Here is a 16,297-nt window from a genome sequence, read left to right on the forward strand (position 1 = left end):
TGAATAAGTATGGTCTCTTACTGTTGAATTTTGATGGCCTTATAAGCCACTCAAGCTTCACCTTCCTGGTTAATGTATCATCAGAACCTATTTCTAGTCATTTTGTGGATAGCTTTGTTGTAGCTTTCAATTACCATACTATATACGCTTCTCTCTCTTGCCCACCTTATTACCCAAACCAAACACTCTACTTTCTAAGAACAAACTTATTTCATGTAATATTCATTTTTAAAATCCTTTACATTAGCCTTTTATCACAGCGCTTGAATGATGCATGTAACATCTCTGTCCTAATTCTAATCCTGAAATCGACCTTATTCAAACCTAATGGCTTAATAGTACTTTCATGCCCTGCCCCACCCCTCCTAATTTTCCAAAATAATTGATTACATAGGAAATATAGTATGATTTAAGTCATGAAGAAACACTTAAATTTTAAAGCTAACTATGCAAATGCCTATTTTTCAATAAACAGTTCTGCTTAAGTTAAAAGCATTAAGTAAAGAATATTTTGTGGCATTGTCCTAATCCAGAACTAAAAGGAAGTTCTAAACATAAACAGCAAGTCAAACTTTCTGATCAAAAGTTCTGTTGTTCTGTTCTATTCTATTCTGTAGTACACAACCACTGTACTACAAAGAGGTGAAGAGAGTCACATGTACCTGGAATTTCAGGAACAAACAATACAAACAGCCCTGACAAGATCATTTTCGTGTAACTACCAATGACCAAATTATATCAACAAGAAAGATTTTTTAATTGCTTAAAGAGATTCTGAAATTAACATAATGGTCAAAAGATGAAGATGTATACGTGCATGCCTTGCATAGTGTAAACCTCTTTGTAAATAAGGAAATCTCAACCTTGTAGCCTCGAATTCCTAAATCTATAAACAAGAAAGTATAGCTCACCCAAATGTAACTGGCATTTTATTTGCATTAAACAAAGAACTATCAAGTAGCAAAGAAGGGTGAAATGATAGCAAATGTATTTCATACACAGACCAACTCACATTCCTTTAATCTTTGGATACTCCTCCTCCTGAAACCTTTTAGGCCCACATCCAGGAAGCCCTTTCAAATGACTCCTGTATATCAAACTCTTATTATCACAGTCTACTTGGCTTAATCTATGACTTCTAAGAACTGTTACTTTTTCAACTCCCAAACCTAACTGTACTATTAACATTTCCTACCACCCAATTCAAAAAGTAGAAATGGCATCAGGAAAGTAAAAAGAGGAAGGAAAAAGGGGGGAAATGTGAGGAATCAAGAAAAAAAACAAGTAAAATCATGATTATAATAGGGCAAAATACCTCATTCCATTATTTTCCTTTTCTCCAGCTTACTAAATTCAGAAGAAAACTTTTCTAGTAATAATAGCTGACGTTTGCAGAGCAGCTATTATAAGCTGAGCATTGCTCTAAGCACCTTACAAGTATTATCTCACTTAATACTCACAAGTCAATGAGGTAGGTATGATTAAAATTCCATTTTACAGACAAAAACTCTGAGACACAGAGACCCAGGTCACAGAGCTAGTAAGTACCAGATCCAGGATTCAACCCAAGCAAAACTACTTCTGGAGACCATATTTTTACCCAGTTCTGTGTAAGAGAACCTGTTACTGCATCCACTTGTGAGTTCCATTGTGACACTACAAACTCAGGGGGGAGGAGATCCTAGTAATTTGTTCCTTCAATAAACATTTATCATGGGGGCCCCTGGGTGGCTCAGTCAGTTAAGCGTCTGACTGCTTCAGCTCAGATCATGATCTCATGGTTCTCGTGAGTTCGAGGCCCATGGTCAGGTTCTCTGCTGTCAGCACAGAGCTTGTTTCAGATATTCTATCCCCCCCTCTCTCTCCCCCACTCATGTGCACTCTTTCTCTCTCAAAAATGAATTAAAAAAATAAAAAATGAAAACACGTATCATGAACAGACTCTAGTTTCAGCTTCTTGAAGGGAATACAAAAATGAACAGATCATATTTCCAGCCTTAGATAAACTCAGTCTAGCGGAGGATATGTTATTACAACACAATGAAAACAGTCTTATAGAGCTCCATCCAAACTGCTACTGGGGATATGGAGTGGAATGACTAACTTCGTGGAGAATGTCAGGGGGATATCAAAGAGAGGTGATATACAATCTAAGTTTTTCAAAGGACAAATAGAAGTTTCCAGAAATAGGATAGAAGAAGTAAGTAGGTACCCATGTTTTCAATAATAATGAAGACTCATTTTTTAATTAAAAAAAATTTTTGATGCATACATATACACAGGGTTTAAGCCAAGTCCACAGAAGACATAAAAATATATTACAATTTCTTCTTTCAATAACTAGATCACCTAGAAGCGAGGTAACACACAAATGAATATTTTAAGGCTATATATATATATATATATATATATATATATATATATTTTAAGGCTATATATATATATATATATATATATATATATATATATATATATATTTAATGCTGTAAGACATCTAGGATATGCCCTTTAGATGATCTAAGAGCTTCTTAGAATGAATCTAAGGAATTCTAGGAAACTAATGCCTATTCTGCTTCTATAAGCCTGAGTTCAGGAATGTAGTTGGATCAGCTGAACTATCCTCAAGGACCCGAGGGTAAAGGATGAGAACTGAATGTACTGCTTCAATCACATTTTGCACTCTCTAATTTTGAGATTGATGACCTGGACCAAGTAAGGACATATCTGCACATACCCAGACTAGACAATGTGCAGGCCTCCTCCAGCCTTAAGCATAACACTGGGCATGGAAAGGGACAAGTTATAATTCTAGAAAGACTTACAATCTGCACTCACAATGGTGTAATCCCTGGTTAGAGGGGGGTACTAGGAAGCTTGTATTTTTGTACTGGATGCTGCTACTGACCTTACCACCATTATCCTAACTCCACTTTGTACTGCATTCCTAAGATAAGTAAAGTGTGTCTGATTTACTCAAAGAGAGAGGGATGAAGTAGAAGCACAAAGAGAATCAAGGAACAGACACAAAAAGAGTACCCAGTGGTTTTGCCACCCTGTTCCAGTCCTTTGAGACCTATCTGTACTCTTAGTGCTGTATTCCATTTCCTTCCATCTAACTTGAGTTGGTTTCCATTACTTAAAACCAGGGTCTTAAATAGTAATATTGCAGAATCTGCAGAAGGCCAATTAATATTATCCCATTCACTAGGATACAGTGGCCAAAAGAAAGAGAAGGAAGGAAGAGAAAGAGAAGGAAGGAAGAAAGAGAAGGAAGGAAGAGAAGGAAGGAAGAGATTAGAAAGAAAGCAGGGAGGCAGGAAGAGAGGGATGGAGGGAAAGGAAGGGAAGGGAAGAAGAGAGAGAGAAGAAAAACCTCCCATTCTGCTCCCCAATAGGAAAGGGAGTAGATTCACAGCCTGAGTTTTGAAGATAAGTGCATGTGCATAAGAACAATGAATTTGGTGGATAAAACAAACAAAAATTCCCAGACTAATCTTAACAGTGCTTTGGGAAAATGAACCTGGTGAATGGGTTTAGGGGTGGTGGATGGAAGCAGGGGGGAAAGAGAAGAGATATCATTTGGGAATTGAGAATTAACCTTAAGAAGGAAAGGACTGTACAAATCGAACAGACAAGAGAAATGCAATTATGTGTCATTCCCAAGTTAATTCAGGAAAAAATGGTATGAAAAATGCTGAGAAGGAAGACTGGACAACACTTAGCAACCAACAGCTGTGTGGGATAATGGAGGAAAGGAGGAGTCAAAGGTAACTGTCCCAAGTCTGGGGGCTGGGTGGCTACAAGAATAAGACCAGTGAGTCCATCAGAAATCAGGAAGAGTGATGGTTTAAGAGGCCGGAGATCATGTGTATGGGAGGTACCTGCCTGGCACTTTCAAATGACTCACCCAGTGGGGGTGTCCACCAGTCCAGGAGGAAAGACAATACGGTGTCTACAGATATGGGGGTTGGTCTTCTGGGCTGACAGTTGACATGAGCTCACTTAGGTAGAGCTTTACAGAGAGAGAGAGAAGGACCAGTAAGGCCTAGGGGAGGAGCCACATCTGGGGATGGACAGATGTGGGCAATAGGACTACAAAACCCCAGAGAAATCACAGGAAATCAGGAATGCACAGTGCCAGTGATACTAAGAAAGAAGACAGTGTTGAGGAGGCGGCAGTCCACAGTTTAAAACAGCTCGGAGAGGTCAGAAAAAAAATTGAGAATTTGAGACTAGCCATCAAAATTCACATTAAAAAGTCACTGAGCACTTTTCAGTGGCTTGATGAGAGAGAATATCAAATGACAAAGGTCCCAGGAGTAAGTAGTTACGAGCAAGTGAGAACTCTTCCAAGGGTGTTTGGAGATGAAGAGAAGCAGACAAGAGAGGCTTGATCATGAGTGTTTTCCTTTTTCTCTTGTTTCTGTTTAGATGGTGGCTTTGGACTGTTGGTTGCCAATGTTTTGAATAATGAACACCTAATTGTAGGTAATGGGGAAAGGACCAGTGACCCCAGACATTAAAAATGCATGAAAGGGAGTAAAATTGGTAGAAATACGATCGTGGAAGGGAAAAACAGCACCAGTGTTCCTGAAGAGAAAAGTCTGATTTGGAGAGGGAGATTGTTAAGTGAGGTCTTCCATTCTCTGTAAAGTCACAGGAGAGGCCTACCAAGAGAGGTGGAGATGCTAGCACGTGAAATCACAGTTCAAAACACAGGCCCTGCAGCCAGTCAGCACGTAACAAACATTTGTTGAATGAATAAATGATTCTCCTACTCCAATATGTATGTGTGAATATAGACATAGATTTTTTTTTGAGTGACAGAGAGGGAGCAAGTGAGTGAGGAGCAGAGAGAGAGAGAGAGAGAGAAGTGGGGGTCACTCAAGGTGGGGCTTTTTACCTGAAGCGGACCTCATGCTCACCCAAAGCGGGGCTCGAGCTCAGCAGATGGGGGACTTGAACTCATAAACCATAAGATCATGACCTGAGCCAAAGTCAGATGCTTAACTGACTGAGCCACCCAGACTCCCTGTTGCTGATGGTTTTCGAAAATTAGTTCCGAAAAAAGAGAGCATTCTATAACCAATAACCCTAAAGAGAGCCAAAAATAACAATAAGCTCCACTTGCCTTGAACATCAGAGAAGAGGTATGCAATTATGTGTCATGCCCAAGTTAATTCAGCCACACCTATACACTCAGAAGCTGTAGCATCAGCAGAATAATTTTCCATGATGAAAGGCAAAGTAGTATAAACAGCATTTTCATTTCCATAAAGGAAACTCCATGACACCCTTTCCACATGACCTGCCTCTAATGTCCCTGTTTTCTCATAAATGACTTCGTGTCTTCCAGCACAAATATTCTGAGGGTACCATGCACCCCATCTCCAGTTACAAGCCAAATAAGGAAGGTCAGTATATGACCAAGGCAGAGTAAAGATGACCACGCATTCAGAATCAATATCGAGAGCTGCAGACGACTAATGATAATAAAACCCCTCCACAGAAAACTAACAAGACGTGTTCAATGTGGCCACCAAAAAAGCTGGTACACAAGATGTAGATGTAAATAAAATGTAAAGTAACTAAAGAGAACAAGGGCTTGGTCATTTTTGGAAAACTGGAGTGTTACTTATTGCTATTTGTCTATGCCCTTGAAAGGAAATGTGCTAAACAACCCAGGTTTCCAGAAGCAAATGATTTAATGGCCTCAGACCTTGGTCGTCTTTCTTTCTAAGAGCTAATGCAAGGGTTCTTAAAATTTTCTGTGCCATTGACCTCTTTGGCAGGCTACGGAAGCCTATGGACCCCTTCTCAGAATAAAACTGATACAGGCATAAAATAAAATAAGTTTACCAAAGCAACTGAAATTGAATTACAATTGAGTTTCATTTTGTGTTTAATAAAAATAGAAAATTTTTGCTGTGAACCTGAATTCACAGACTCCAGGTTAAAAACCCTTGGTTGTCCCTTTTATGAATGGAACAAATGTAATTGGCATTCACCTACCGTGATTACTAACTAAATAAACACAAGCTTTGGCCTTCTAGAACTATTAAGACTTCAGCAAGTGATCAGAGAGCAAGGACCTAGAACTGTGACTGCAGCAAGCACAGGAAAGATTCAAGTCCACGGATGCGGAGAATCTCTGATACACTCTGACAAAATTCACGTCACCACTACCCCGGCTCCCGGAAGGGCCCTGAAGAAGGATGAGTGAAGTGTTCCTTCAGTTATTCCAGCCTAACATGATTCACTCTCTGTGTCCTGAAAACCTATAACGTGCAAATGACAATCTTAAACTGTCTAAGATCATGTTGCTAAGTATGTTTCTCTCTGTATTATTTTGATTAAAATTCTCTCAGAAAGAAGGTATATTTCATCAAAATGCTAAGTTAGGCATTGTTCATTGAAATATTGCTAAATACATGACAATTACAATTTTTATAATAATACACATGAGATACTTAAAAAGAAAAACCACAGAAGCACAGATTTTTTAATATACTTGGGTGGTTGATTGTTGTTGGTATTGGGTTGTCTTTATTGCAAAGGTTGGGAGAAACCACCTTTTGCCCAGGTATACAGTGAAAGTGGGCATTTGACGATGTATGAGACAGGAAATAACCATAAAGGAAGCAATAATCAGCAATAGGTAAGGATATTCTTGGCATTGCTCAAGCCATGAACTTGTTATTTCCCCACTAAAACCAAGTATATTAATTTCCTACAGGTGCCATAACAGGCTACCTCAGGACTGGTGGCATAAAATAACAGAAATTTATTATCTCACAGTTCCAGACACCAGAAGTTGAAAGTCAAGGTGTTAGCAGGGTTGGTTCCCTCTGGAAGCTCTGAGGAGGAATCTGTTCCAGGCATTTCTTCCCGCAACCCTCAGCATCCCTTCACTTGGGTCTGCATAACATCTCTTTACTTCGGTCTGCTTCTGTCTTCACCTGGCCTTCTTTCTGTGTCTCAACTCTTTCTCTTATAAGGACACAATTTATTGGATTTAGAGCTCACCCTAAATCCAGGACGATCTCATCTCAAGATCCTTAACTAACTACATTGGCAAAGACCCTACTTCCAAATAAGTTCACATTCACAGGTACTCACAGGGCTGGGGACTGGAATATATCTTTTAGGGGAACAGAATTCAACTTACTACACCAAAGAACCTTAAAATTCCAGACATGCTAGCTACAGAGGCTTTTGGTAAAAGATGATAGGAGACAATGCAAAGTATAAAGCATTTTTTCTTATACACAGTATCAGTAGATACTTCTATAATTTTTTTAAAAATGCATATCATAAATTCTTAGCACTGCAGATCTGTGCAATAAACACGGAGTATATGTAGCTACAGAACTGAAATAGAGTTGGTGCAGACTGTGTAGTTGAAACAGAAAGTTAAGATATTTTAGGGACTTAACTTTGAGAAATTATAGACACATACCAGAAACTCCCGGTGATCATCTCTGAAATGAGCTGTGCCCAGGCCAGTCCGGGAAGGTGTGGGCTAGTGTAGGATGTAAAAACAGGATGAAGACAGATGTCTCCTTAGTCACTGCTGCCTAAGGGTATTCCTAGTTCTTTAAGGAAATAGGCTGAGTATCACCCAACCCATGTTGGAGCTATGACTGAATTGTTTAAGATATGCTGTCTATATTTGTTCTTAAATTACCACTTTGTGAGTTTTCAAAAATGTATAGTTCATCTAGTGGTATGTGGCCAACTCTACTAAATTAAGGCTTTTGTGTTTACATAAAGTCCTAAAAAAGTGGGGAAGAAGACACTTAATGTAGTACAAAGAAAAATGGTATCAGAACTGGGAAGACCAACTGATACTTGCATTCAGAAAGGGGATTCTGCTTGATGCCCAAATATGAATATTCTTATTTGGATCCAACACCCTTAATATATCCTAAGACTTTGAAAGCTAGGTGCCAAGGTATGGTGATATGGCCTTTATCCAAGTAATCTAACTTCATGAATATTTTCCATATCTTCAAAACAGGAAGAATATTGCCACCTAAAAACTAGAAGTATGCAAAGGTATAAATATTTTATAAATTTGTTCATTTTATTTAATGATATTATACAGTCATTTATAGATGTACAATCCTTAGACTTACTAAACATATTACTCCTGTCTTTTCCGAAAGGACCCTGTCTTATTCTTCTTTGGTATCTCTCACAACACCTAGCACAGTTCCTGGGGTGTAGTGTATCCAAGATCAGTGGTGGCTACAAGATTGCCTGATACTTTATGCTAAATGGTTGTTCCTTCTTATGGAAATGACAACCAGCAAATGTGATGATCTGAAGGGATTTAGGTTAGATAAACACTGCTCAACACTTTCCCCACTGAGGCAACAATGAAATCTAGGTTGGGAAATACCTAAGTGTGCGGGCATGTTCTGTGCCTCAGTTTCCTCATTTGTTGTACTTGCTTCAGAGGGCTGTTGTGAGGCTTAAACAAATGTTTGAAAAGTGTCCAGAAAAATTTCTGGCACATAGAAAGTTCTATATAAGCATTTTTATTAGCACTGGTGTTCATATTATTGTTTTTCACTAGCCTTCCAGAACTGGATTTATTTGAAGGAGAAAACACAATAATACATCTTTTATCAGCATTGCTGGGGAACAATTTCTTCCAAATTATTGTAATTACTACCTTCAAGTAGTCAATCAGTCAATCCATCAGTCAGTATTGAGCACCTATTGAATGCCAGTGACTGTTCTCTGACAATACAGAACACGGTAATGAAGAGGCGGTTCCTGGACTCCAATAAGCTTACCCTCCAGTGGGAACAGAAATACATAAACACATCAGTAAGAAGCTAGGCACTCTCAGACACTATGTACCATGAGGGAAATAAAATTATGTAATGTGACATATGGTGCCTACCTGAAAGGTGGTAGATGGGAGAGCTAATCTGAGCTAAGAGGGTCGTTAAAGGCAACAAGATGAGAAGCTGAGAACAGAATAATGAGGCAGTCACTTGTAGATCTGAGCAAAGTCCTTTCTTTCCAAGCAGAAGCAGCAGTAGCTACAATATGCAAACATCCTGTAGCGGAAACAAATACTCAAGGTTAGGACAGGAAGACATTACTTGAATGCTATCTGACATAATCCAGGGCACAGGGATGAACCGAAAACTGGGACAAGGAAGAAGATAATTGGAGGAGTGGTCTTTTTGAAGGTACTTCTGGGTGAGATCCAGAGTATACCTGAACAAAACGGCCTTAGGGGCACATTGGCAGAATGTATAAGTATGAATATGGGGGGGGGGGGGGCTCTTAGAATTAGTGGTAGGAAAATGAGATCATGGTAACATCACAACATGTGATTGAGTGGGGAAGGGAAGAAGAGGTTTAAGGAGTCATTTCAGAGAGTGAGACATTGAATCTGCTTGGCAGACACAGCAGGATGGCACTTAGTGTGGTATGCCTTTGCCACGTGTGCTCATGGTTTTGAAATGACTGTAGTCAGCATGACTGTGTGATTTTCCCCAGCAACAGTTACCTGCTTTGAGTGGAGGTGCAAAGTAGGCAGTTAGCTGGGGGAAACCGAGGTTGAGATTTTGCCAGATAAGGAAAATGGACAAAGAGATGGTCAAGGGAATCAAAAAGCATTTGTGAGCAAAGGGTCGCGGGAGTAGGTGGAATCTCGGCGAGGTAAAAGAAAAGACAGGGGGAGCAGGAGCAACTGAGGAGTATAAGAGTAAGCAAGAGCAGAGGTCTAGATGAGGTCAGAAACCAGCAAGAGTGGGACAGACAGGGTGAGTGGGCTGGATGGACAGAGGTAATGATGAGAAAATCAGAGTGAAAATGGAAGTGTGGCAATTATTAGTTATGAAAAGGTGGATGCAGGTGACCGTGAGTGGTTTCTCAGGAGGGAGGGTGGGTCAGTATTAAAAACTCACTTCATGACAATCATTTTGGATAGAAATGCCATTAAAATGGTTTTTATACCATTCCTTGTATTATGGAAGCACGCTAAACATAATTTTTCTTGTCATAATAGGGCTATCAATATAAAGATTAATATATTATAACATATATAGTAATTCCTTCAGCATATCCTGATTGTTTTGCTCCTATAATAAAGTATCCCAGTCATATTTTGAGTCTTGGGTCTGCTTTTTAGAGTTTTCCTGTCTCTTCCTTTTCCCCTTCCAAGTAGAGTGGTCTAAAAACTGGTCTTAGACTTAACTAAAATGTCTTAATGGCACTACATTTGAAGTCCATGAACTTGACTGAATCTGTTTGGGTTCCCTTGGCGTCCTTAACTGGGCTTCCTTCCCTCCCTCTGGTCAAATGAGGATTTATTCTTTGAAGAGGAGAAGGGGGCACCAGGATCGACAGATATCACCCTCCCCTCCAAAAATAATAAACTTTTATTTCTAGCAAGTGGATTTTGACAAGATTTGATAAACTTCTTTTCTCTACATAAATTTCTAGTGTTTAATTAAAATATTTCTCTTGCTTATGAATGGTATTCTTAATGAATGGCCATTAAGTTATGAATGGCCCTGGATTTAAGTTCAAAATTAAAATAGTTCTGATCTAAAGTATTAAGTAATTCACATTTGAATGACATAAAAAATTATAACCTACCTCCCCACTGCTTCCAAATATTCTTTCCCTTGTGGCTTTCCTTGTGTGTAAAATCTATTATGTAATCACTGCTTTACCAAATGCAAGAAAGCATAAATTAAGAATATTCCCAAATAGCCACTAGTCCCACCAAACCAGATATCTATCTAAAGAGGATCAGTAGAATAAGCCATTTATTTTGTTTTTCTCCACCTCCTCTTTTTTAATGATTTCAAATATTTTTTACTTACACCATTTGAAAGCCATCTGTCCACATCTCTTTTCCCTGCAATGGTTATATAAAAACAAAGGTGACATTTCTGAGGAATCAAAACTCTTTCAATGGCTCCTGTACAGTCCTAAAATGTGAACAGGGTAGTCTTCCCTCCCTTTCCTATAATGAATGCTGGACACCCTTCCACAGCCTGTTTACAAGTGCTAATTGCTGGGACTTTGTGCAATGTCTCACTACCAAGACACTTTCAGAAAAAAAGACCCAAGAATTCCATCACATTTTCACAAAATGCTATTGCAGACTTAGGAGATAAGGAGCTGGGAGAGAAGTAATTAAATGAAAAGGTTATAGCTGCAAAAGAAGTCTGAAAAAAAGCAGAACCCTGGGAATAGCAGGAGAGAAGTAGCCAGAGGCACTGGTCTTTTCTGAACGAGTTTAGCACAAAAATATTTGGCCATCAGTAGAGGCAGTTAATTGAGCATTCCACTTCCACTGGTGAAAAGCGGATTTAATCACATCAATACAGTGTTTACATGAATGGTTTCAAAGATCTTAAATTTCTACATATCTCTCTTAGGGGTTGCTACCAGTCCATCATTGTTCCTTCGAAACATATATTCACTTATTCATTCAACAATATTTACTGAGACCCTGCTACGTGGTACCAACCACCATTCCAGGTGCTACATACACAGCAGATTGCAAATGACACAAAAATGCTTTGTTCCCGTGGCTCCTGCAATCTAGGGGAAGACAAACAATAAACACAGTAAATCATTCCATTACAGTGTGATAGAAATTAATGAGTGCTATGGAAACAAAGCAGAGAAAGGGGGGAACAAGTAAAGGAAGGTAGGCATGTACCGGTATAATTTTAAATAGACCTGCCTTGACTGTTCTTTCTGAATGATCTCTAAGTTGCACCGTTAAGTGAGAAAAGCAAGAAGTAGAATGTGACTAGTAGGCTGCCGCTTGGATTTTTTAAGACTAAATATACAGGCTTTTATTTGCATAGTTTGCCTGTGAAAGGAACCCAATAAATCATCAACATGGTTGCTTCTGGACAGGAGAACTCGAGGTCTGGGGGGAAATGCTTTCTAATGTTACTGCTTTCATATCTTGAATTTTGCACCTGTGCATCAACCTTTCAAATATTTTAATTTAATCCTTTAACATGAAGTTTCACATAACCTAAAATAATCTATAGTAGTGAAATCAACTGTTTGGCAAGTAATCTATAAATAAAAAATAAATCAACTATATTTGGCATTCCCTTACCAGCATGATAAAGAAAGCTTTATAGTTATCTTTAAGGCAATTCCAAGGAAGAAAAATAACTCTTAGCAAGTAATTGATCTTTATAAACAGTCAAAAGTAGAAAAAAATGGGCTAATGTTTTCATTATTCTTGTCCTTTTCCAACAATGATCTGCTTTATACTAATCTCATTGCAAATTCTCTTTGAACAGGACAATGGATTAAGCTACATTCACTTTTTTCTTCTTTTCTTTCTTTCTTTCTTTCTTTCTTTCTTTCTTTCTTTCTTTCTTTCTTTCTTTCTTTCTTTCTTTCTTTCTTTCTTTCTTTCTTTTTTGGTCTCCTCTTCAGTATGTGACAATTTAGCTAACCTCCCTTTCCTGGCACCAGGCACAGGCTGGCTGTACTAGAATCACCTTTACCAATAATATTTCCAGTACTAACAGGAACCACCACCCACTGTGGAAACAGCACTCCCAGCACCTTGACAACCAGCTCCTTTACCAGGAGGCTGAGGTAAAACTTATTTTCAGCTTTTGAATTACAAAAAGAACATCTCTATTAACTTATCAAAAAATGTATCATTTATCAAAACATTAACTTGACTTAGATATTTCCTCCATCTCTTCAAACTTTGAAGATGTTGTTCTTTGATAACATCATAGCCAAGTGACCTCGTCCGAGACCAGCAGGTGTGGCCTGGACCAAGTCCAGATTTCTCTTGGGGATGGTCAGTCCATAGTCCTGCCAAATTACCACAGACCTTGTGACTCAGAGAGTCAGAGATGCAGATAAATACAACAGGGATTCCTCCCCCATTTCCCAATCCCAGAAGTAGCTGCCCTTGACCTCGAGTCAGTGACTTTTTAAAGTGCTATTATTCACTCATTCTCACACACTCAACTCTTCTACTTTCACCTTTTCTTAAATTTCTAGTGACAGAGCCAGGGTCTTCAGGGCATGTCTTATTTTTAAATTCTTTATTGTTATTCCTGACATCATCGTCTAGCCCAGTCTCCATGATTGCCAGTGTCTGGCATATTTTCCCATCAGTGGTTTGGTTTTTTTTTTTTTTTTGGTAACAGGTGGGTGGCAAAATGTTGTTTGGTTTTGCTTCCTGCTTTGTGTTGGCAGGAATCCTAGAAATTGGTATAGTAAGTAAATTCAGGCCATGGACCCGGTTTGAACCCTTTGTCATTTCGCATTTCACGGGGGAGAAAAGGTGGTTCTATTAGCCCACCTCCCAGGAGAGTAGGAAAGAAGCAGAAAAGAAGTTGGCTGGGAAAAGAAATTAAACTTCCACATCTACCGAGAAGTAGCCGAGAAACTTCAGCCACACAGGTTATTTACTCAAGCCCCAGATTTGCTACAAGAAAATTCAGGAAGTTTGTTTTTCCCCCAAACAATAAATGGCATCCACATCCCAGTGGTGTGATGAAGCCTCCTTAGTGGGCAGAATGGAGAAGCAAGACTGAGCAGGTGCCCTTCCCATCCTACCGTATCCCATATTGTTACCCAGGATGGTACAAATAGCACACAATTATTCACACACGTAACTAAAAAGCCCAGGGTGTATAATCCTCTTCAGGTGTAGAGTTCCAACAGATTCAGAAATAGATCCCTCTCACCTCTTTGCTCTCCTTTCCCTTGACGGGCTTCTTTCTCAGGCTCACTCTCTCCTCTAGCAGGTTCACCTGAGGTCCAGGAAAGAGTCCTATTAGCCCAGCCTAGCTCATGTGTCATCACGGAACTAATCACTGTGAACGAGACTGTGTGCTTTGACTGGCCAGGCCTATGTCACGGGTCTATTCCAAAAACTGACTCTCCCCCCATCCCCATTCAGTGTTGTCACTTCCACCTGGACCACAGGGACTGAGACCTGTGCTAGGGTGTTTCCCAAAGGAAAATGAAGATGTGGTTAGCACAAAGAAAAATGGATTCTGCAAAGGCTAGGACAAGAGGAGGTCAGTGAGGCACCAAAGAGCCTAAATTTAAGGAACACTCATTTTCTGGTTCACAAGGATCCATTTTAAGAGTGGATACAGTGAACCCCGCCTCAAATTTTGCGCCCCTAGGCTCCTCACTCATCTCACCCTAGTCCCGACCCTGGATACTGGGCAAGCAAAAGACAAAATACTCATTATACCCATATTCAAAATTATCTCCCAAAGTGCCTGAAATCCAACCCCCCTCATTAGAGATTTATTTCTTTGGATAAGCCAGACATCTCCAGGAATCCTTCAGTTTTGTTTTGTTTTTCAAAAACAGCTAGAGGGCAAATCTGACGTGAAGAGTTTCCCATATATGTGCTAATTATAGACTATCATGTCAGTCACCTCCAGAGCCAGCACCCCATGATAATGTGTGACGCACTGTAAGAAGAGGTCTCTGGGAAGAGGGAGGAGTGGTCAAGACCCAAGACTGCAAAGAAAATAAGCCCCAAAGAGGAGAGAAATGACATAGAAAAGGAGGCACAAGCTATTAAAGGCATACTTTCATTCAGTCATTAAGTAATGGCTCAAGGCCTACTTCATCAATTGTCCTAAATTCTGCTACATGGAGAGATTGAGACAGCAGGCTGGACCAGGAGGAAGTGGCAGGAAAGACTTAGGGCATGATAAATGTGGAAATCTCTAAACAGGAATGCTACGGTGTGTGCAACATCTGGGAAGGCTTATCTGGAGTTCTGATGATAAGCTTTCAGGAGAAGGATGAATTCTGCCAACGGCAAAGCCTTGGTCTTCAGGCTGCTGGCATCTTTGAAAGTTTAATTTTCCCTACAGCAGGGGTTTAAGGACAGACTGGGAGAGTTAGGAATTTTGTGTCCCTCCTAGGACCCAGGGAAAAATCAATCTTTAAACTACAAGATAAATAAGTCGAGTACCTCTTAAGTTTAGTACTAATAAAGACAATTTCTTCTATCCTTCATATTTCAGTAATGTAATCTTCCCTTTCTGGGACTCTAGTTGCCTTTGGCAAAGAAAAGAGCTTACATAACTGAAATATATCTGCCTTTCATAAAAATCAGGTTTAAAATTTTTTTGTCCACCTGAAAATAAGTATAAAAAACAATGATTCTGTTATTAGTTGAAGACTGCATTTGGGATATGATTATCCATATGTCAATTCATCATGGATCCAAACACCACCCAGAAACCAGAATGACCTTGTCCACAGACCCAGCAACATGCTGGTGGCAGATATGTTATCCTGGTGTCAATGGTGGGTGCTTAGATGCCAGCAGCCTTGGAATGTGATACCTCACTCCCCTGTGTATAGAGCAGGCTTGTGCATAAAATGGCTTCCTTGGGATGTTCCCCCAGGGAAAGAATGTGATGGCTAGAATGTTTGGTGCCCTCCACAACTGTATTTTCACAGTAATTATTTTCTTTATATTCCATTTGACGACTAACAAATCAGCATTACAGTTGTAAGTATCAGGGTCAGTGTGCAAAGAATCAAGTTTCCGTGCTCACAAAGGCTTAAAGCCACACTAGACCAGGGGCAGGTCACTAAAACCGTGCTGATTAACCATGAGGCCTCTAAGGAACACACCAGGAGGCCTTCTTTCCTAGCTGCACACCTTTCTCTCACTCTGTCAGTCTTCAAACTGGGAAAACTGATGCTATAAAATCAATTAATACTTTCTTAAGCTCTTCCTTGCCCAAAGAAACTATCAGATGAACCTCTAACATAGGTTTATCAATGAATGCACTAAATATGGAGCACCTATTATAAGCAAGCACTGTTCTAGGTGTGGTGGAGAATCCCAGGCTGAAAACAATAGGGTGTCAACCCCGGGAGCTTGCAGTCCAGGAGAGGAGATGTAGACACAGTAACTCTCTTACGAGGCAAACCATCCTAACTGCTGTATTGGAAGCATAAACTACCCTGTATGGACAAAGAAAAGTTTTATTGCAACCAGAGGCTCGGAGAAGACTTCTTGGAAGACATGGGGTGAGAGCTAACACCACAAGATACTCTGCAGAGAGCTGCAATCCAGGCAAAGGAAGGGTTGGCTCCAAAGTGCTGGGAACAGGCCTCCATATGGCTGAACATCTGGATCTTGACAAGTATGCCATGGAACTTAAGACCAGATGGCTTGGCAACAGACAGATTAGGAGATTCTAGGTTCTAAACTGCAGAGTTTGAGGGGTGCTTTGCCCCATAGGTTACCATGACTAATTAAATCTTAAACCCC

At 39.7% G+C, this 16,297-nt stretch overlaps 1 protein-coding gene across 6 annotated transcripts in view; it reads right to left on the reverse strand.

The window, feature by feature from the left end:
• Window positions 1–16,297, reverse strand: part of LOC147583279 (uncharacterized) — a 401,534-nt gene that overhangs the window by 315,281 nt on the left and 69,956 nt on the right. For 2 of the 6 annotated variants that reach the window (XR_015248030.1, XR_015248032.1), the window contains 3 exons: window positions 13,725–13,790; window positions 10,857–10,891; window positions 8,915–9,074 (listed from right to left, as the gene is read on the reverse strand). The exons of 2 other annotated variants lie outside the window; for them this stretch is intronic. The gene's annotated coding sequence lies outside the window, so the exon portion shown is untranslated. The remainder of the gene's footprint in view (window positions 1–8,914; window positions 9,075–10,856; window positions 10,892–13,724; window positions 13,791–16,297) is intronic. 2 more of the 6 variants (XR_015248033.1, XR_015248031.1) reach the window with 1 other exon arrangement.

Source organism: Puma concolor, chromosome A2 (assembly GCF_028749965.1).
Source record: "Puma concolor isolate L17-30 chromosome A2, mPumCon1.1.hap2, whole genome shotgun sequence".
NCBI lineage: Eukaryota > Metazoa > Chordata > Mammalia > Carnivora > Felidae > Puma > Puma concolor.